Source organism: Cajanus cajan, chromosome 2 (assembly GCF_000230855.2).
Source record: "Cajanus cajan strain Asha chromosome 2, NIPB_CcT2T_4, whole genome shotgun sequence".
Classification (NCBI taxonomy): Eukaryota; Viridiplantae; Streptophyta; class Magnoliopsida; order Fabales; family Fabaceae; genus Cajanus; species Cajanus cajan.
This window is the reverse complement of record NC_138518.1, coordinates 47189827-47212247: the sequence shown is the minus strand read 5'-3', so window position 1 is coordinate 47212247 and position 22421 is coordinate 47189827. Positions and strand designations below refer to the sequence as shown.

The window sequence follows — 22421 nt, the reverse complement described above, 5'->3', positions numbered from 1 at the left end:
AGGAATCTACCTCATACCCTAGGAAGGACTTCAAGAAGGAGGGTCACTCCTCCTATTCATCAAAGGATAGACCACTAGAAAAACAAAAGGAAAAAAAAAAAAAAACTTTCCAATGAACCTAGAACTAATTCCATTAAGTGTTTTAAGTGTTTAGGAAGGGGACATATCGCTTCCCAATGCCCCACAAAAAAAACCATGATCATTTGGGGCAATGAAAGCCTAAGTGAGGAAAACACTTCATCTTCTTCATCATCCTCAAGTGAAGAAGATGCTAACCTTAGTTCTAGTGAGGAAGCACCATGTGGTGGTGACCTATTGGTTGTCCAAAGGTTACTTACCAACCAACCCAATGAACAAAACCAATCACCAAGAGAGATCCTTTTCCATTCTAGATGCAAAAATTTTAAGAAAACTTGTTCTCTCATTGTTGATAGCGGATCTTGTAATAACTTTGTAAGCCAAAGGTTGGTTGATAAACTTAACCTAACTACTATAGCCCATCCTAAATCTTATAAACTTCAATGACTTAATGAGGATGGACCTATAGAAGTTAAGGACCAAGTAAATATTTATTTCTTCATTGGAAAATATAAAGATGAAATTTTATGTGATGTAATTGCAATGGATGCAAGCCACATTTTACTTGGAAGGCCTTGGCAACATGATAGGAAGGACATTCATGATGGTGTTACAAGCAAAATTCGCCTAGTCCACCTAGGCAAGAAACATACCTTGACTCCTCTTTCACCTTCACAAGTGTTGGAGGATCAAGTATTTATGAAATATAAAAAATATAAAAAAGGAGGAGAAAGAGAAGGTTCAAGAGTTGGAAGGTAGTGTCTCGTCCAAGGAAGTTGTTCCTAAAAGTCAAGTTTCAATAAATAAAATTCTATTAAAAAATGTCTTCTAGTTGAACAACCTCCTTACCTTCTCAATACTAAAAAGACACAACTCATGGAAAAGAGTAAGGAGGATAGTGTCTCCTCCAAAAATATTGTGATAAAGGAAAGTCACTTTTCTATTAAAAATGATTGTAAAAAGACTTTTCTTCTTCGCAAAGATTTTAGCTTTTTTTCTACTGCTGCCTCAAACTTAGAGCTTAAGATCCACAACCTAAATATTTTTTAAAAGAAAGGATCTCAAGTTCTTATTCTAGTGAAGAAGAAGTGGACTTCACCTAGTTCTAATTCTTATGCTACTACTTTGGTGGTGCCCAAAGTAGTCAGCCATTGTCTATTTAGGACTTCTTCTACTTTAGTTGTTCTAATAAAACACCCAACCTTTGGTTTATATTGCTTATTAAATACATTTCATGGTGTAATATTTTCTATTTTTGATCTTAAGGGAAGTTCAAACTTCTTTGAACTTAACTTGACTACTTCCCTTCAAGACCAAATTAGATTATATGACTCTTTTAAAATCTTTACACCCTCTTCAATGTTGTATCTAACAAATAATATGATCAAGGGTTGTCTAGGTAGTTTCGATATTATATTCACTTTGTTTTCTTGTAGGCTGCTAGGTTACTACATAGGGTACTTCAGGCAAGATACCTTAGTATGTAGGAGTACTTCATTAGTTTATTATAGTTTTAGTACTTTGACCATTTTAGGATTTAGTTTTACACTATAGCGAGGATCCTATTCTTATTTTTAGAGAACCCATCCTTCCTAGTCTAAGGACCCTTGTTAGGACTTTAGAAGGAATTCCTCATATGGTGCACTTTCCACATGTATTATATGAATATATCATTCATAATGCTTTGTTTCTTGTTTTTGTAGGTGATGTTATCCTGGTAGAAGGACCACTGGATTTGAGGAAAAATCCTTTCGAAGGGGGAGGGTATGAGGAAATATAATCCCCAAGGATCCCTTTGGAAGAGGTAAGACCAAGAAGGGTGAAGGTTGATCCAAGGAGGCTCACACTTAAAGACCATTGGGCCTTCAACTAGGTCCATGGTTAGGAGGCTAGACGAGGCTTTTATAGAGGAGATGCTTATTAGACCTATGCTCTTCATGAGCATTGAGTATGATTCCTCTTTTTAGTCCCTTAGTTTCCATTGTATATACCTTGAAAGATACTTGTACATAGTAGTTATTTGTATAGGTGTATTTTGTCTTTGTATTTGTGAGGCACTTTCTTTCTTTTATTATAGGTTAACCTTTAGGATTTTAGGGTTTGTTACTTGGACACTTTTTCTCCATTTGACCTTGTATTAAGGATCATTCATTTTCATAGTTTTAGTAGTAGAAATGGGGTGACAAATAGCAAGGTGTGTAGGTACAACTAGTAATTGGGCCAGAATTGGGCATAGGCCAAATTTTACATATTGGGCTCATTTTCCTCCATATTTTCCATGGTATTGATTTATCTAAGTCTCACCATCATTCAGTGAACCTAACTAAACCAACTCCAAGTTTTTGGATTCGATTAAATATGGAAATTAAAGTCTTGGCCGCCTAGCCTAGTTTCTTTGGCCGAATTTCTTGGCTTGCTTTGCACACTTGGGAAGCTTGTGCTACAAGCTTCTAACTTAGCTTGCTTCCCAAGCTTCTATGTTAGAAGCTTGCTCCACAAGCCTCCTAAACCAACTAGTCCGGTCAAAGCTAACCATGGTTCTCTTGAACCATAGTTAGCCTAGCTTGCACCACAAGTTTCCCCACTCTATCTAAACCTTTTTCTTACCTTTATAATCACTTTTTGATCATATATTGAGTGAATTCCAAAATTGTTCAGAAATTCTCTCTTCTAAAGTCTCCAACCTCTTTCATATTTATCCAATTCTCTTATCCTCTCAAACAAGAGTGTGGTGGGGATTGAAGTGGTTTATCTCTTCCAAGGAGTGGTGCCTCTTGAAGAGTGTTCTTCACCAAACCTTAGTGAAATCCAAAGCTTCTCCTCCATCGGAAGCTTTGGAAAAGCTTGAGAAGAATCAAGGAGTCAAAGGTCTAAGGAGAAACTTGAAGAGGAATCAACATCAATCTGATTCCAAAGCAAGTTTCCATCATGACATTTATTGTATTTGCAAGTCATAATTAATCAAGATATATCTAAACAAAATAAATACATTTACAATTAACCTCAAGATATAACAAGGTTTATACAACACATCTCATCATTCATCAAGTTCCTAAACTATATGTATTTTGCGCTAGTAAAGTCACTTATCATGACCCTAAGGTTGAGTAGCCTAAGAGGACATGTTGGGTCACAACCATCACAACACTCTATACTAGGAGAAGATATACTAGTGGCGCGTCGAGATAGCTATGTTGACCAAGTTTCACCCCATGCACACACAATGGATGAAATTAAGGCTCTCAATTTTAGTTATTCCCAAGATTATGAATCCTCGAGTTTTTACACAAGGGGACTTTTCCCTGACAATATATTTCATATTGTACGCATCACAAAAACACATCATGAAAATGATTCATGTCATACAAGACTCGATATATATTCATATCAAGCATATTCATCACATGATGAATTAAAATGTCATAACAATCACATCTTGGCTAGGAAGTTTTGTCTAGACCTTTACACCATTATATTAGACTTAAAATTTACACCATATGACCATCATATGGTCCACACACAACACGCTACATTATTATCACACACACAAGCACATCATGTATACCTTAATTAGCAAGTCTTGAAAGATCAAGTCTTAACCTATTTACTTAACTCATCACATAATCATTCTCGTATCATTATTAATACTATGAACCATGATCCTAAGCCACGCCATTAAAATACCTCAATTAGAATAAAAAAAACTTAAAGGATAAAACCATTCATTAGATCAAACATGATATTTAGAGCTATATATATGCTATCAAGTTGATCTTAATTATTTTTATAAATATAAGACAAATTATCTACAACTTCTATGTTGAGCTAAAGAGTTAATTATGCCGTCTACAATTATTAAAAATTACAAATGTGAAACGTTTTAGCTTAATTCTAACCTTGACCTCCACTTACTAAATTGGTCGTAACTTGAGTTCTAGACATCATTTTTGGGTGATTCCAATGACATTGAAAAACTAACATCTAGAGTTAAAACTATCATGAAGATTGTACAAAACATAATTCAGCCATTTAAGTCTCATAAGAAGGCTTACACGTCACACATAAAACATGAGGTTTATCTTTTAACTTGCATAATAATCATTCATTAACATTTTTATGTGATTCTTGAGTCTAAACTATAGTCCCAAATTTCTACTTTCTAACCCAATAATCGGAACTCAATTTGGTTAATCACATAGAAAAATCACATAAATATCAAGGTATGTTCATACCAACATTTTTAAAACAAAGCACAACTAACACCCAAACTCACTTCTTCTAATCCAATCAATAAAAGCAAAAATTAAAGGCTAAAACTACTTTATTATGACATCAATTACTCGAGTCAAACATTAATTTCGCCTATTTATATTCATTACTCTTATTCATTTAGTTTATTCCATCCTTAGGATTCCCTCATCCATCATACACAAACAAGAGAAGATTAGGGGTCAATCCCACCACCTCAGAAATAACACATACCCCAAAGCAAGGTTCTCATTCCCGTTTGTCTCAATGATTGTCAAAATCCATATGTAAATATCTGAGATTGTCTTTGGTTGCCTTCGATTCTCCCTTCTTTTTATATCACAAGAGTGTATGTTAATTATGAGAGGCAACCCTTGTCTTAGAGCTCATTTAGTTTCACGTTGATACACACAAGATAATTTTGGTGGGTCTGAATCGTGTCATTGTATTGTTTGGCTATGTTGTGGAGAACCTAGGCTGACACATAAGGTGTTTGATGAAATTCTAGAGAGGAATGTTGTATATTATAATTTATCTCTTTTATTTGTACATTTTAGTTGTTGCTTCTTATTAAAATCAAACATACATGTATTTAATTATATTTATTTTATTGTATTAGTATTGCAAACATATTTATGAAACTTTATAGGTTAGTAAGCAACCACCATCCAGGTGCATTTATGAAGCTAAAAAAAACTTCAAATTGGTTACATTTATGTTTCAATTTTTTTTTTTGCCACTTATGGATATAGTTTCTTCATATCCTTATCATATTGCAAATTTTATTAAAGTTAAAGTTACTTTCAACATTAACAGTGAATCTTGCTTCTTTTTCAAATATATTAGACTTCGTTTTATTATTTTAAACAAAAGATGTCTATATGAAAATAATATAAGGATATATGTATACCCATTTTAGTAATTACACACTCAAAACCAATTTTGATAACAAGTTTCCAAACAACATTTATTATGAGAATCACATCCATATTTTATATCATCCAAACATAAATCACGTTATTTAATTTTGAATCACATTTATTCAAAATCAATTTTACAAATTCACATTGATTCAAAATTAATTACACCAATGCATATTCAAACACACCCTTACTAATCTATATATATAGAATACAAAAATCATAACTTGCGTTTAACCCATCAGTAAAAACAATTTTAACTACAATTAACGACTCATTTATTATAATTAAATAATTAATTAATTTCAAAATATCTCTTAAACCTAATCTTTCACTCAAGGGGTATTCTAGGGCCACTTATAGAAAACTTTATTCTTTGCCCTAATGGTAAACTAGGCAAGTTCTTAAGGAAAACACTTAGGATTTCTCTAACTAAAGGGATGTCACTTAGCTCACTTGTATTCCCAAGTTGCAAAGAAGAAGATATGATGTACAGTTGATTATTTATTTAAAGGAAGCTTAACTTGGTTGACAGTCACAATTCTACACTCTTACTTTTATCAAGGCAATTCAATAGGACATGATTGAAAGATAACCAATCTGTACCAAGGACTATGTCTCATTGACTTAAAAGCAACAAATCAGGTCAACTATAGAATTCCAACAGGAATATTCAAAGGATGTTACGAACAGATAGTAGAAATACAATCAATAACACTAGTTGAGGTTGCATCAATCAAATAATAAATTAAGGGAAGACATAGAATTGACTTTCGGAAGCAAATACCATGAAGAAATAAGTTATACATGAATCAAAGAGTACAACTAAAGATGTTTTTTTTTTCATGAAACAACTATCTTGGATTAAAATGTCAAACTTTAGAGGTTCAACATCACACGAAAAAGGAGTTTCCAATAGTTTCTAAAAGAATAGCATGTAAGCATCATTCACCGCCACTCGCACCAACACTAGCAACACAAGTGATACTGTGACACCAATGCACATGTATGATTTCATTACACATCATCAATAATTTCGAGTCAAATTTAATTAAGGAATTTTTTGTAATTTATATTTTCCAAATTTAGAAATATTTTTTCCATCAAACTTTAAAGCCTTTCATTTAATTAAAACTTTCTACAATTACTTTAGTTTGCATACAATTAATTCTCCTTGTTTTTTTACAAGCATCAAGCACTCTTACTAATAACACTATTAATTTACGTCAATTAAACATCGCTACTAATCCATTCACAAGTTGTACATTACGTCAATAGCACAAGTATAAAATGCCTTATACATAAAAATATCAAATACATTGAAGTCATAAAATGTAATATGCAATTGAATAAAGACCTCTCGATCTCATTATATATATATATATATATATATATATATATATATATATATATATATATATATAACCAACATAAAGAACATAAGTACTTTGCAGAATATACCAATGACTAATAAATGTAAAATATTGATATCCTATATTACCCATATCAAATAAATAAATAAATAAAAGATCCTAAGACTCAAAGTAGTCAACTTCATACAACATACCTAATAATGTCATATCCCAATCTCTAAACACCTAAGTTGACCCCATCAAAGAATCTTTATTAATTTCTTCATCAATAGTAGCTCTCTAGTTTGTATCACCGTCAAACCATTGAATACTTTAAAAAGCTAGTCGACTACAATCCACCACCCTCTGAAAAATAAATTTATGGCGTGAACTTCTTCTATCATTAACAATATCACACACAAAGTGAACTTAAAATTTCCAAAAACAATCTTATATACTACCACGTTGTGGTTTTCTATTGTTGTCACTCAAGAGAACTAATATGTATCCTAATGTATATAGTAGAAATCTCATTGATTAGGCTCACCATGCCACTAAAACCTAGTGGTCTTATATGTTTCTTTATGGATGACGATTGGGAGCTCACATTCTACCCTAATACTTGGTGTAGATGATTTCACATATCATGACTGTGCCTTACATTTTCTGGGATTTTCCAAGTTGACTTATGTTAATTATCCAGCCGCATTAAGTCTCCACAACCTGGCACCTTGCTATTCCTAAGGACTCGAAGCTTACGAGCATACCTCAAGTACCTTCTATGGTCATTCACATCCTCTTTTCAAGGACATCGTCATGCATAATATTCTTTTGAGACTTGCACAAAGTTGTATTCTCCATAGGTACATGGGGGCAGCTAGAGGTCATGCAAACATGAGCAGAAGCCGTCAACTTCATCTCCCAAAATCAATAAATTAAAGTACATAACTTCAATCTACAACTATAACATACATGCCTTTCAACCCCACCCATAATTCTTGTCTTCCCCATAGGGTCCACACATGAATACACTTTTGTAATTGCTTCTTTCTTTTCAATAATAGCATGTCAAATGCAACACGAACAAACTACACTATCCATTGTACTTTTCAAATAAAGGTGAATTATTTCCAACCATTTAACTTACAATGTCTTATTACTTTTTATGATGTTCTCACCCTCCCAACTTTAACTTTCACTTACAATTTCTTTCATTAATTTTATCTAAATTCATAAGTTTTATACCTTAGTTCCCTTAGTTTTGCTAACATATAAGTATCTTATGAAGTCCTAAACCCAAATTATTTTTACCACTCATTCACACACTTTCGAGTTCCTAGTACACAAATTGCTTGAGGTTCACATTCCTCCTATAGTCTCCAATTCAATCAACAATAAATTAAGGTTCAAACTGGCTAATTAAATGAAATTAAATCACCAAAATTGAACAATTCATAATAATATCCATAGGTCTCCCTAAAAAATCAATCATGTCACTACTAGAAATAATATTATTCGCAACGACTTTTTTACAGTGATAAATGAGTTGTTGTAAAAATAAAAATTTGCCAACAATATTTAAATATTGTTACAATAAGACTTTATTTTTGTCAACTAGAACAATATCGTTGCAAAAACTATGTGTTGCTGGGAAATTTGTTCTTTTATGCCATCAACGTGTACAATCATTGAGAAAAGGTAACGCATTTGATGTCGCTGGGAAATTTGCTTTTTTATGCCATCAATGTCTACAATCATTGCAAAAAGATGTTTTTAAATGTAAATTATTAGATAAACTAAATCAACTTTAAAATACATAAAAAAAATTTAGGGATACTTCAAACAACATATATTGCATCATATAAATTTCAGATGCCCAAAATTCAAACTCTTAAGATTATCTTTAAATTATATATCTCTATTGGACTATATTTGTAAAAATAGGATTCATATTTTTTTTAAAATAGTAAACCTTCTTTAAATATCAAAATATTTCACAGAAGCCATACCCAACATCATTCACTACAAGAAAATGACGATTTTACGACGGTTTATGCCCTACATTGCGATAGTTAGAACCACCACAAAGACGACATTGCAACAGTTCGCCAACCATTGCAAAATTGTCTGTCATGAGTGAAGTTTGTGACGGTTAATGGAACTGTTGCACAAACCGTCGCAAAAGCGAAATTATGACCCTTAGAGCACCCGTCGCACCAACTACCTCTATATTAACATTGCAACCCTTCAATCACTCGTCGCTTGAACTGCCTCTATATTAACATTGCGACCCCTCAGTCAGTCATCGCACAAACTGCCTCTATATATATTAACATTGTGACTGCTATTTTTTTAAATTTAAATTTAAATCATTTTAAAATTAATTTATTCTTTAATTGTCGCAATTATTTTTTAAAAATTAATTTATATTTTTAAATAAATTTCATATCATTTTTAAAAAATATATCAATCATAATTTTATTTTATTTTTTATAAATCTTTTGCATCATAATTTAGTAGAGATTAATACATACTTATTAATATTTTATATATTACAATACAATTAAACATTAATTAGATTACAATTTAGGAATTATGACAATAATATATACAACAATTATTTTATATATTTTTTATTATAATACTTGCCTATCTATTATTTTATTTAAACTGTAATATAATTAGACAAAATTAAATAGCATAAGCTAATAATAAAATTCATAAACATATAGAGCATTAAATTATGTTTCTCATACAACATTAGAAGAAAATCCAAAGAAAACACACAAGTATGTATTTAAATTTCATAATTAAAGTGCATAAATAATTAAAAACAAAAAGTAAACTAAATAGTGGTAGGTGAATCTAAGTCATGGCCTTAAAAAATATGACTCCCTTCAGATGAAAGCTTTCCATTTACGGGTGATTCCAAGTCAGGTGTCTAGAATAAAAAAAATTAAATAAGATTTTGCACACATTTAGGCATAGTCTCACCAAATAAGATATAACCATGATATAATCACATAGTATGTTCAATTGATGAAAATAAAAGAAAATTTGATCTAGAAACTTTCTACTGAAATTAAACACACATTTCTAGTATATATGCACAATGCATTTCAATATCATTGCTGCAGGCATTGCTAATTAAATAATTACAATGTTAAATTTATCTACATCTTCATCAAGCATTATAACAGTACCATCAAGCATTATAATTCACCAACATAGACTACAATTCATATGTCAAGCATTATAATTCAGCATAATACACTATAATTCATGCATCAAGCATTATAATTTAGCAGCATACACTACAATTCATCAGCCCCCAAATACAAAATGCACCCCTGCATCAAGCCCTTACACTCCAAGCATTGTAAAACACATTTTCCATTACAAAATAAGTCTTTGTATTAAGCATTATAATTCAGTAGCATACACTTTCATCAGCCCCCAAATAAAAATACACCATACACTCTAACAAGTAATTGCCCTACACAATCAAACATCAATGCCCCCTCTAAGTTAATTAGCCCATGCATCAACTAACATAGATTTAACAATACCACACCAAGAATGACAAGTCTACACACTACAAAAAAAATGGCATTTAGCGACTACCAAAATTGGTCGCTAAATTGCTAAAATTGGTCGCTATTTACCTTAACGACCAAATTTAAGTAGTCGCAAAAACCCGGGTCGCAAAGATATATAGCGACCAAAATTTTTTTGCTCTGTTTAGCGACCGAAAATTTCGGTCGCAAAATGGTTGCAATGATTTTGGTCGCTAATGTGTGTGGGGACCAAATTAGTGACCGAATAAATCGGTCGCTAAATTGGTCGCTAAAGATTTATTTTTTATTTTATTAAATTTTATAGACATCGCAAATTCGGTCTCTACGAAACACTCATATTTGGCCTCTCAAGGATTTTATTTCACAATACTTCACTTTTCAGCATGTTTTGTCCTTAATTACATAGATTTTGGGAAATTTCCCAGAAGGTCACCCATCCCTATATTACTGTAAGTCAAGCACGCTTAACTATGGAGTTCTGATGAGATAAGTTACCGAAAAGCAGATGCATGTTGTTAGTATAGGTAGCACAAATTAATTTATTTAAGTCATCCTCAACTATACAATCTCAACTTATACTATCTTTGGATCATTCTCATTTCGATGTGTCCGGACCATTATAATATATAATAATATATATAATAATTATATTACTAATAATAATTATTATATTATATTTAATTAATCTTTATTTATATATTTATTTATTTTTATAATTAACAATCTACTTATTTCTATTTAAAATTAATATTATGATACAATTTAAATTATTTATTATAAATTTAAAAGTTTAAATAATAATTTTTATATTTTAAAATGAGAAGGGTTATAATAACACTGGTATAATTTTTACTAAGTATTACATTGTTCAATAACTTTATATTAAATGTGAATTTTGCAAATCCAACCGTTAGATTGAAAGTTCATATCACTTTATATGTTTATATCAAGTTTTGTTAAAATTGAACAACAACTTGAAGGTAATCAAAGTGCTCATATTTTAGTATATTTTGAAATGTATATATTACGTCAATTTTATTTTACAAGAATGAAGTATCAAATCATCTTGAATTCATATAAAATTTTGTATATATGATCTAAGAGTAAAAAATTTTCAATCTAACGGTTGAATTTATAAAATTCACATTTAATATAAAGTTATTGAGCAATATAATACTTAGTAAAAGTTACACCGGTGTTATTGTAACCATTCTCTTTTAAAATATTATTTTTATAAATAAAATTTTAACATTTTAAATAAATTATTAATTAACTTAATATATTTATTCATCTTAAATCTAAGATATAAAATTCAAAAAACGTATTTATCCTTGTTTTATTTTTTAATTATCAATCATTAATAAAATACTAATTTAAAATCTTATCAAGTTATATCATAATATTTTCATATCAAGTTTAAAACCAGATATTATTTAGTTATAAAATATGTTAATTTGTGTTGGAATTTTATTTCGACACGAAACTTTAAAATAAAGGTGCAAATAAAAAACACTCTATTAAAACGGTCACATATTCTATTTGATAGAGAAAAAAGCAAGGAAACACATTGTGATGTATTAAAAACTGATCAAAAAGAATAAGTGGGTGGTTTGCCCAATTAGTTAAGGGGGAAGACTTAAGATTTTCTCCACTTAAGTATGTGTGTGGTTCGAGCTCTACTATCAGCAATTTTAGCCTTTTTAAACAAAGGAGGTGTATATATCATAAGTTAAATACTATGAACATCTTTGAGTAAATTAAAATCAAAAGATAATAATTTTTTAAAATTACTAAAAAATATTTCATTTTATAATTATTTCACAAATTCTTACTAATTTTTGTATAAGTCAATTGCTTTTAAACAATGAAACTAACATGATTATATCAATTGAATTGAATGGTTAAGTCTAACTTTTAAAATAACAATTGAAATAAAATAATATTCATGAAAATAATTTCAAAATATATTAGGTAAATAATTTTTATATATAATAAAATATTAAGCATGACAAAAGAGAAACAAATTTCTCAAGAGAAAAATAAATAAATTTTCTAGATAAATTATTATTTAAATTAGTCTAATTTTTTTTAAAAAGATTCAATTAAAAAGATTATTATTTAATTTTCTTTTATAGCATTATGTTTCTCATTTTTTAATACATCATGATATATTAATTATCTATTTTAAATTATATAATTTGGATTATTTTAAAAAATAAATTAATTTTATTAGGAGGGTAATGATTTTTATTTCTTATCATTAATATTTTTAACATTATAAAAATAATATTATATATTTTTATATTTTCTTTCATTTAAAAGAATATATTTTTAAAAGTTTTAAAAAAATTACATTTAGCGACCGATTTTAATTTGGACGCAAAAATTATTATAAAAAATAATATATTTTTTTATTTTTTTAGCAACCAATTTTAATTTGCTCGCTAAAATTGTTATAAATAATAATATTTTTTTTTATTTTTTTAGCGACTAATTTTAATTTGGTCACTAAAATTATTATAAATAATAATATTTTATTTTTTTAGCGACCAATTTTAATTTTGTCGCAAAAATTATTATAAAAAATAATATTTTTATTTTTATAGCGACCGATTTTGTAACACCCCGAATTTTTCTACTAATACTACGAATAATTATTATTTATTTTTGTATTTATGAAGATTATTTCCTTATAATTATTTTGATTAATTAAATGGGTTTCATTGAATTTTTAAAGGTTTTTAATAATAATCATTTATGAAAATTATTTTGTATAATATTATTAATTATGATATTTTGTTATAATTATTATTTGAAGAAAATCATGTTTAAAATTGTATATGATATTTTATTTTAATTTGATATATATATATACATATATATGTTATTTATTTATTTATTAATTAGTAATTCTGGATTTTCATAGCCCCGGAACGGGCCGTTCCACTTTGGGAACGAGCCGTTCCAACTCAAGCATGCATGGGTAAAATTTCAACCCAAAACGGGCCGTTCCACTTTGGGAACGGGCCGTTCCGGATGTTGTTTTAAAGAACAAGTTATTGACTCAGAACGGGCCTTTCTATTTTTGGAACGGGCCGTTCTGGGAAAGGCTTTTGTACATGTTCTATGTGTCTAGAACGGGTCGTTCCAGATTCGGAACGGGCCGTTCTGGCTATGGCCTAATGCCTATAAATAGAGCGTTTTGCACTCTCTAAAACTCATTTTTTCACTTTTAACCTTTTCTTCTACACTTTCTGGAGACCAAGGGGAACTCGGAGGAGAAGATCCTGCTTTAATTTCAACCCCTGTTTATCGAGGTAAGGGGGGAGTGAGAAATCTCGCTCTGGGTGTGGGATTGTATGCTGGGTAGTGGGATTGGCCCCCAATCTTGTGTTTGTTGTATTTTTCGTATGCTCATGTATGAGGGGTTTCTCCCAATTGTATCTGTTTTGCTTATTATTTTTCTTATATGCAATTAATTGTATGATTTGAGATCTCTATGGGTTCCTATGGGAAACCCTATGAGAAACAGACAGAATATGAATGTTTTCTATTTTGCTATCTGATTGCTCTATTGTATCCTTGTTGAATGTAATGTATAAGTATGTGATTAATTTTGAGAATAAATATGTTTTGATATGATTTAAAGTGCTCTATGGGTTCCTGCGGGGAAACCCTATGAGAAATAGGCAAAATATTAATATTTTCTGTTTTGATTTCTGATTGTTCTGTTATATTCCTTGTTTGATGAGAAGTAAAAATATGTATTTAATTTTACAAATAGACGAGTTTTAATATAAATTAAAGTGCTTTGTGAAAATTGTGAATATGATGTGATAATGCAAATGTGATGATGAAATGTAATGAGGAGATGTGACGATGAGATGTGTTGAGACATGATAATGTGATATGGGAATGAGACATGAAAATGTGATATGAGAATGCATAGAGTCTTGATTGACATGCATCATTTGCATAAATGTTTTAAGGGTACGATATGGAATACACCGCCAGAGAAGGCCCCCTAGTGTAAAAGCTTTGGGGATTAGTCCTTGGGGATAGCTCGGTTAGGAAGTCCCAGTCTCGTCCATTGTGTGCATAGGATGTATATTGCGCGGCTTAGCTATCCCGACGAGACTCTGGTAGTATATCCTTTTAGTGAGAGTGCGTAGAGGGTGTGACCCGGCATGTACTCCTAGACTACTCTTCGTGTATTGCTAGCAGCAATATGCCATGTGATGTTTTACTGTCGCCACATGCATGATAATATGTAGTCCGTGTCCATGCATGTGCATTCTTATTATTAAATGATGATAAATTACTATTTGTATGACTTGGATGATTAGATAAGCTATTGTTGTTGATTGATCTATGAGGTAACTGTATTGTTTGTGTTTGGCTATCCGGTGTGCGTTCCTACACCGTGAGCCAGAGTGAGATGTTTCTCACTCCCTTCATTTGTGTTGTTTCTCTTGTTTGATATACAGGAGACTATTAGCAGCATGAGGCTGAGGATGTGGACGATGGAGCTTAGGCTTCTATGTGGGATTTTGCTATGATAGGACATGTGACATCGGGATATAGATAGAATTAGAATATGATGTTGTTTATGTTTTATTAAAGTATATATTTCGGAAAATTCAATTTTTATTCTTTGTCATTTTATTTGCTATTTGGATTAAGTACATGAATGTGAATTCTCTACTCACATGATTATTGGAATTGTCGTTTCAATTTTAAATATTTTTTTTATCCAATAAGATATTTCTTTTTATTATTATTATATATATATATATATATGTTGGGGTAGAGGGTGTCACAGATTTTAATTTGGTCGCTAAAATTATTATAAATAATAATATTTTTTTACTTTTTTAGCGACCGATTTTAATTTGGTCGCTAAAATTATTATAAATAATAATATTTTTATTGTTTTAGCGACTGATTTTAATTTGGTCGCTAAAATTATTATAAATAATAATTTTTTTTAGCGATCGATATTAATTTGGTCGCTAAAATTATTATAAATAATAATTTTTTATTTTTTTAGAGACCAAAACCGTTTTGTCTCTATTTTAACCAACAATTATTATTTTAGCGACGGATTTAGCGACCGATTATTGGCCTCTAAAAAATTCGGTCACTAAATAAATTTGCAACCAAATCAGATTCGATCGCTAATTATGTCGCTATTAGCGACGGAAAAAAAATTGGTCGGTAATTTTGATGGCTAAATTGACTTTTTCTTGTAGTGACATCAAATACTAGCTTTTAATCCTAACAGCAACCATATTTGTAACACAAAGCAACATCAAACAGCAAGCAAAGAAAAATTAACAGCATAAGTCATTTCATCACCCTTACACCGACCATTCCGATTTACATTTCCAAAGCCTTCAATCAATCCACCATAGACCTCCTAGGAATGCAGTACCTTTGACTAGTAACCCATTAAACATAAGAATACTCAAAATTCTTATAAATATAAGTTAACCATTTCCATGAAGTAGAAAAAATTGCAACCATTATCCAAGGATTCTTATTAACATAACAAAATACAACCAACAACAATACAGGTCATTCTATGCTTTCAAATTTTAAAAAGCATAATAATATTTACTTTACCTCATTTCCCTTAACACTTTGCATAAGAAATGTGATATGCTCCTTTAAGACATCAACTTCTACAACTTGAGCCTTGAGTGAGTCAATTTCAACTTGCATTTGTTTCATCTTTTCATTAGACTCAAAGGAAGTAGTTGATGATGTTGCACGAGAAGAAGATTCAATGATTTGAGATGGCCTAACTCCAAGTCCCATACTGTACATAGCCAAGATGTTCTTTCCCACAAACTCTCTCAAAAGCTTCATTTTCAGAACAATTTGGCATTTCATTTTGCAATTTTTCCTATAAATAACATTAAACATAATAGCATTTAAACAATACTAGGCCACAATAACAATGAAGTTCAAATAACAATAAAGTTCAAATAACACATTAATTTTACATGTAACTTTCTAACTTCTTCATTAACAAAATTTCCATCAGGCTTTTTATGAAAAACTTGATACATTTCTTCTCTACTAAATTCTCAACCATGTAACAACTCCTAACAATAAGCATGATGTAATGATTAAAAATACAAATTATCAATAAACATATTAGCTAGTTAAAATAAGAGATTGAACCATATATACTAACTCATCTTTTTTCCTTGCAAGAGTTATAGAGCCTAGTACGTGGGGGATCACTAGCTTTGCATGATTTGTAGCATTTTTGTTAGCAATATCCTATAAGGACAATAATAAGCAAAGTTAATATGATTATTATTCAAAGTAAAAAAAAGTTTAAATGAAATTTTTATTACAATTGCTTTAGTGTTTCATCTGTAATGCACAAAAATAGCCCAACGATCTTGGGGAATGTGCGGTGGGTGATTCTGAATATTTTTCTCCATGAATTTTTCCCAATCATGATATTTATCAAACAATCTACATCGTTTGTCCTTCCATTTCTTTCCCAAGCTCTAAAAGATGTATTCTTTTTGTTTTTCATCATTAACAACAAAATTAGCCTTCAAAATCAAAATAAACAATCATGTTAGACACAAAATACATAAAATAAATAAAACATCATTTTCATTTAACTTTAAGTAATACCTATATCGTGTTAACAAAAACATTATTTTAATATTCTTTAGGAACCTATGTCCAATTCTCATACATTATAGGAAAGTTGCCAAAGTTGGATGCAACTTGACCTAAAAATCCTACTAACAAACTAGAAGAATCACCTACTAGTTGATTGTGTCTATTCCATTGTATCACTATCTTTGTTGGACTATCAATCATTGCAAACGCATCTTGCACCCTTAGACTTGTTTGTGATATAGGTAATCAATCCTTATTAAAAGGAAATTAGCATACATATTGAAAAGTTATTTATACTTTCACATTTCATAAATATGACTACAAATTATGTATGTCATTACCTGAATGATATGGCTTTAATAAACTTGGTGTCAACCTACAACATGGGCAACAAGCAATTAAAGAAAGCCTTGACTCCATGTAATGATATTACTCTAGTCCATCACATACTTGGTGAATTAGGAATGAAAAAAAATAGGGGAATTTGTGTAACTCCTAAAATTATACTTTATTAATTTATACACATGTTCAAAAATCAGAATTCATAAGTTAGAACACTGAATAATTTCACTACAAATTGCACCATAATATAAGCCTTTAACCGATTTATATCTATCAAGCAAAAATGCTCAGCCTTCTTAAACAGATATCTAATATAGGCACAAAAGAAGTAATTCATACACCAAATAGCCTTCTCAATCAAAATCAATAAATATCTAATAGTTAGTGTTTTAAAATTGTTCAGTCTTCTTAATTCATATAGATGTTTACATGCTAGATATCTAACAAAGCCATGTATCCAAATATTTAAATATAATTGGTGGTAGAATTTTCACAAAACACATATTGTTCAGAGATTGGACAACTTAAAATATATAGAGTTCATCCATAGAAACTTAAATAATAAAAATAACTAGATAAAACATACTTTCCATAGCTTTTTAGAACAAACATACTCATAACTAAGCTTAAATAAAAAATATAGAATTTATTACACCTTTTTATCCTCGTTACCATTTTCCTATTTGGGAGATTGAACTTGAGACTCTAAAATTCAAACTTCACTCATTTTCATTTAAAACTTCACATTTTTACCCATTTTCATTTTATATTAGAATCCAAAATACCACCCATGCAACCTATGTCTCCCATTTATGAATATGTGTTTCAACCACTCAACCACACATGGCAACTTCCCCATTTAAATCTAAATAAACAATTAGTAATGCCCTCACTCAACAACAAAAAAATGAAAGCAAAAAAAATTCTACAATCTATAGATATAAATCGAGTCGGCCATTCATTTATCCCTTGACCCCAACCTTCAGTCCCCCATGAAACCCAAAAAGTTCAGAATCCAAAACATAGATTAAAACAAAAAAAATAGGAGCAACTCAACAAACAGGTAGGGGTTTTGGGAAACTAGTAAGGTTTTGGGAAATTAGAGAGAAAGTGATACATGTTTTTTCTGTTGAACGCGGGGTTTTGGGAAAATAATAGGATTTTGTCCAATGAAAAGACTTCGAGCCTCAATTAGGAACAACTGAAGCGATGAATGTTTCTGGGAAGAGTGACGAAGGTTGTGAGTGTAGGATTTCAACTCATCTTGCTCTAGGCTCACTTCTTTTGGAAAAGAGGTGTGAGGCTCACCTTAGGGTTCAATGACTGCAGAATGGGGCATGAGGTAAAACTTAGGGTTCAAGAGCTAATTTTCAGATGGTGAGACCGCGAGACTTGGATGCGCGATTTTAGTGACTTTCATTTTAGTAGACCGCAAGACTTCAAACTATGATTTTAGTGACTTTCGAGTTCTTGTATATTAGTTATATTATTTTATTTTACATTCTTAACATCGGCTACACAAACGCTAACCTTTTATTAATTAATTTTTAAAATAAAACTTATTAAGTAATGAGTTTCATGCTACTATTTTAAATTTTAAAAATAATAGTGTCAACTAAATCGACACTTAACTATATTATAATAAATTTTAAAGTAAAAATCATTGTTTAGTGTTTGCGTAAACCAACGCAAATAAAAAATATTTTTATAGCATAAAATATTATACATTCTTGTAGTGTCTGAAGATGCCATCATCATCTGATAAAACAACTTTTCCAATCTAAGAGCACCTCCAGCGGAGGGTGCTTGTGCTGTGTCTTAAAAATAAGCAACGGAGCTTATTAAAAATTCTCATTGGAGTGATCCTAGGTGGCACTTGAGTTGCTTAAAAATTTGTCAATGTTGCTTCTACAAGGTCCGTTGCTTAGCATTGAGGAGAGAAATCTGATTGGCTAAATGGAATCTACGTGGAATATGGGTCAGATTTAAGAAAATAAAAAAAATTAAAAAAAACGTGTTCACCTCACCTCATCTTCGTCTCCTTCGCGCCACTGCACGACGGACACCGCATGACCAGCTGGCGACCACCGCGTGCCACCGCGAGCGACAAAACCACCGCAACCACCGCGAGCGGTAGAACCACCGCAACCCCCGCGAGCGCCAGAACCACTGCAACCACCGTTTGCCACCGCGAGCGCTAGAACCACCACCGCAACCATCGTGTGCCACCGCGAGCACCACCGCAACCACCGCGTGCCACCGCGAGCGCCAGAACCACCGCGTGCGGCAGAACCACCGCGCTCGCGGCTCCATATACCCATACCCGCCCCCCGCAACCCCTCCGCCCTTGACCCCTCCGCGTGCGACCACGTCATCTATAACCCCCCACGGCCCCTCCGCGCGCGACCCCTCCGCCTAGACCACCTCCGCGCGCCGGTCGGAGAAGAGATAGTGAAGAGAGAGTGCGGTGGGAGAAGAAAGAAGGAACGAGACGTTTATTTTTTATTTTTATATTTTATTTTCTGTTTTTATTTTTTACATTTTATTTTCTATTTTTATTTTTTATATTTTATAATAAAAAAATGCATTTCGTAAAATTTTATTAAAAAATAATTAAATCAAACACATTTTTAGTATTTTTATTTTCTAAATAGAAAACAAGAACTCAAACTAGATAAATTTTCTAAATCTAAAAATTTAAAAATAAAAATTATTTTTAAAGATAAAAATAGAAAATATTTTCTCAAATAAAATAGTCTAATTTTTTATTATAGAATATATTAAGCTATTTTTTTTATTATTATAATTTTTTTATTTGTTATTCATATTTATATAGTATTTATAATCATTAATTTTTTTAAAATTTATAATAAAGTGTAGTGTGAGGTGTCAAAAAGTGTAGTATGAGTTGTAAAAAAGTATGGATACTTATAAGCAATTTCCATTGGAGCAAAACTTGTAAAAATATAATATGAGTTGCTTAAGAGTGACATGGCACAGTGTGACCCATTTAAAGTAATTGGGAGTTGCTTATAAACAACTCCCATTGGAGATGCTCTAACAAACAGATGAAAGCAAGTTTTATATACTCATTGCTTGTCAGAGACTTTACTTTATTATTCTCTTTTCTTTTTGATGAACCTAAAAATATCTTGTCATTGTTAATTATAATACTTAAAAATTAAATGTAAGAGCTAAACAATACCAAGGGTCAAATTGACATCCATAAATTAATATACTACAATGGCATAGTTTAACTCTTCTCTTTCTATGCATATTCAACCAGATTTCTAATGAAACTTTGGTCCACATGAGATGAGAGTTTGTTCAAATAAATCTTATCTAAAGAATAAAAGCTAACCTAGTGCTTCAGCAGCTTCACATTCCCATCGCCTCAGTCCTTCCACTGATTCCCACGGCCTCGGTCTTTCAGCAGCAACAATTGAAAGACGAATTCCAAACCCTTTATCAAAAACCCTTCCCTAAATCAAAAAATCAAAAGAAAATGAACAATACAACATAATCTGAACCCCTCCCTAAAAGCCCTTTAATCACTCCCCAACAAAAGGGTTTGAGGAAACAATTTGAGCAAAAGGGTTTAAGTAAAAAAAAAATTATTATTATTTTAACATACATTACGGCGATTCTCCTTAAAATTGACGTGATATTAACGAAATAATTATTTAATTTATCAAATATCTACTATTTTTATTAATGACATCATACAAAAATTAATGCTATATTTTGATTTATTTATTTTGTGTGCTCATACTAACATTTTAATATTTTCAATTTCTTCTTCTTTTTTAATTGTAATCTTTCAAAAAACTAATAACATTTTATAATTACTCCTAACTTTATAATTTTTAGTCACAATTTTGAAATTATAGAAAGAAAAAAAAATAATTGTGTCTCATGTTAAAGAAAGTATATATAAAATTGTTAATAAAATATAAGTTTATTAAGAAAATATAATACTTCCAAAAGAAACAAGATTACTTTTGGTCTAGTCTACTATTAAATGTTTTTAATCCTAAATTTTTATCAAATTTCATTGTAACTTTTGAATAAAATAATATTTAATCTGTATTAAAAATAAATTTTAAATTATATATATATATAATAAAATCTAGAAGTGATTTTTAAGTTAATATTTATGAAAAGATAATTTAATTTATCAAATATGTCATATTTAATTAACCATTAAAATAATAAATTTCATAAATTATTTATTAGTTGTTCAATATTCTCGATTTAATCCACAATTAAGATGCATTATTAATTTTACTAACACATAAAAAAATGTAACAGATATTTTTTAAATTTTTAGTTTCTCAAGATTAACATAAAACTCTTTTATTCTAAAATAATTTAAAAGATAGAGAAATAAAATTAATATAGTATATTAAAGTATTTTTTTTCCTTTTCAACACTTCTAAATGTAATTACATTTCATTATTATTTTACTTTTCTATTTTTCTATTGAAAGTAAAATTATAGAATTTTGGAGTGTGCATGACTTTGTGTGAATTTTTTTTTCTGCCTTGTAGATTGCAACCGTTTACTACAAATTGCCTCAATATAAATAAATTTTGTGGCAGTTATTTGGTTTCCTTGCATGAATTATCGCAATATTGAAATATTTTGCAGCAATTGCAAGTAACTATCGTATGAACTGTTGTAATATCAAAGCGACGACAGCTTCACAATAGCTGTCGCAAATTGTCTGTCGCAATTCATCCTTTTCCGTGTAGTGATTATGCACACATATAATTTTCTCATGATTTATGATGAACCACAAATACCACTTTTATAATTATTTATCACCATTGGTAGAAAACAGAACTTACACTATAAATTAATATCAAATCAATTTATAATGTTCTAAGAAAATTCCAAGGTATTTCTAATATGTTTGCATGCATAATATATATTTCTTAGCATTTATCTCACATAAACTATTTTTCTTCCAATAAAAACTTAATAGGTCGTAGTTGGAAAAAAAACCACAAATGGAGCATGTCATTTTTTGGTCCTTATCTCATTTCTTAGGCAAGTATAAAGTAGAAAGCCATTTCACTTTCTACGATAGAAATTGAATACATCTCAACTGCTAGTTGTTGTTCACAGTTACTATGGGTGAAGTATCAATTAGAAGATTATTCTAGTCTTGAACATAATATACCTATATACTATGATAACACTAATGTTATTAATCTATCCAAAAATCTCATACAAAATTTTAAAGCTAA

At 30.2% G+C, this 22421-nt stretch overlaps 1 long non-coding RNA gene across 3 annotated transcripts; it reads right to left on the bottom strand.

Annotated features, from left to right (window-relative positions):
• Positions 1-8821: 8821 nt before the first annotated feature.
• Positions 8822-20428, bottom strand: LOC109811671 (uncharacterized). Of its 3 annotated transcripts, XR_014431497.1 has the most exons (5): positions 18478-18760; positions 17169-17203; positions 16379-16467; positions 15802-16084; positions 8822-9539 (listed from the first exon to the last, which is right to left on the bottom strand). It is a non-coding gene; the product is annotated as an uncharacterized LOC109811671 (long non-coding RNA). The 3 variants fall into 3 exon arrangements; XR_003805288.2 differs by lacking the exon at positions 8822-9539 and having other exon boundaries at positions 15693-16084; positions 18287-20428; XR_003805287.2 differs by lacking the exon at positions 8822-9539 and having other exon boundaries at positions 15693-16084; positions 18478-20419.
• Between the last annotated feature and the right edge of the window lie 1993 nt (positions 20429-22421).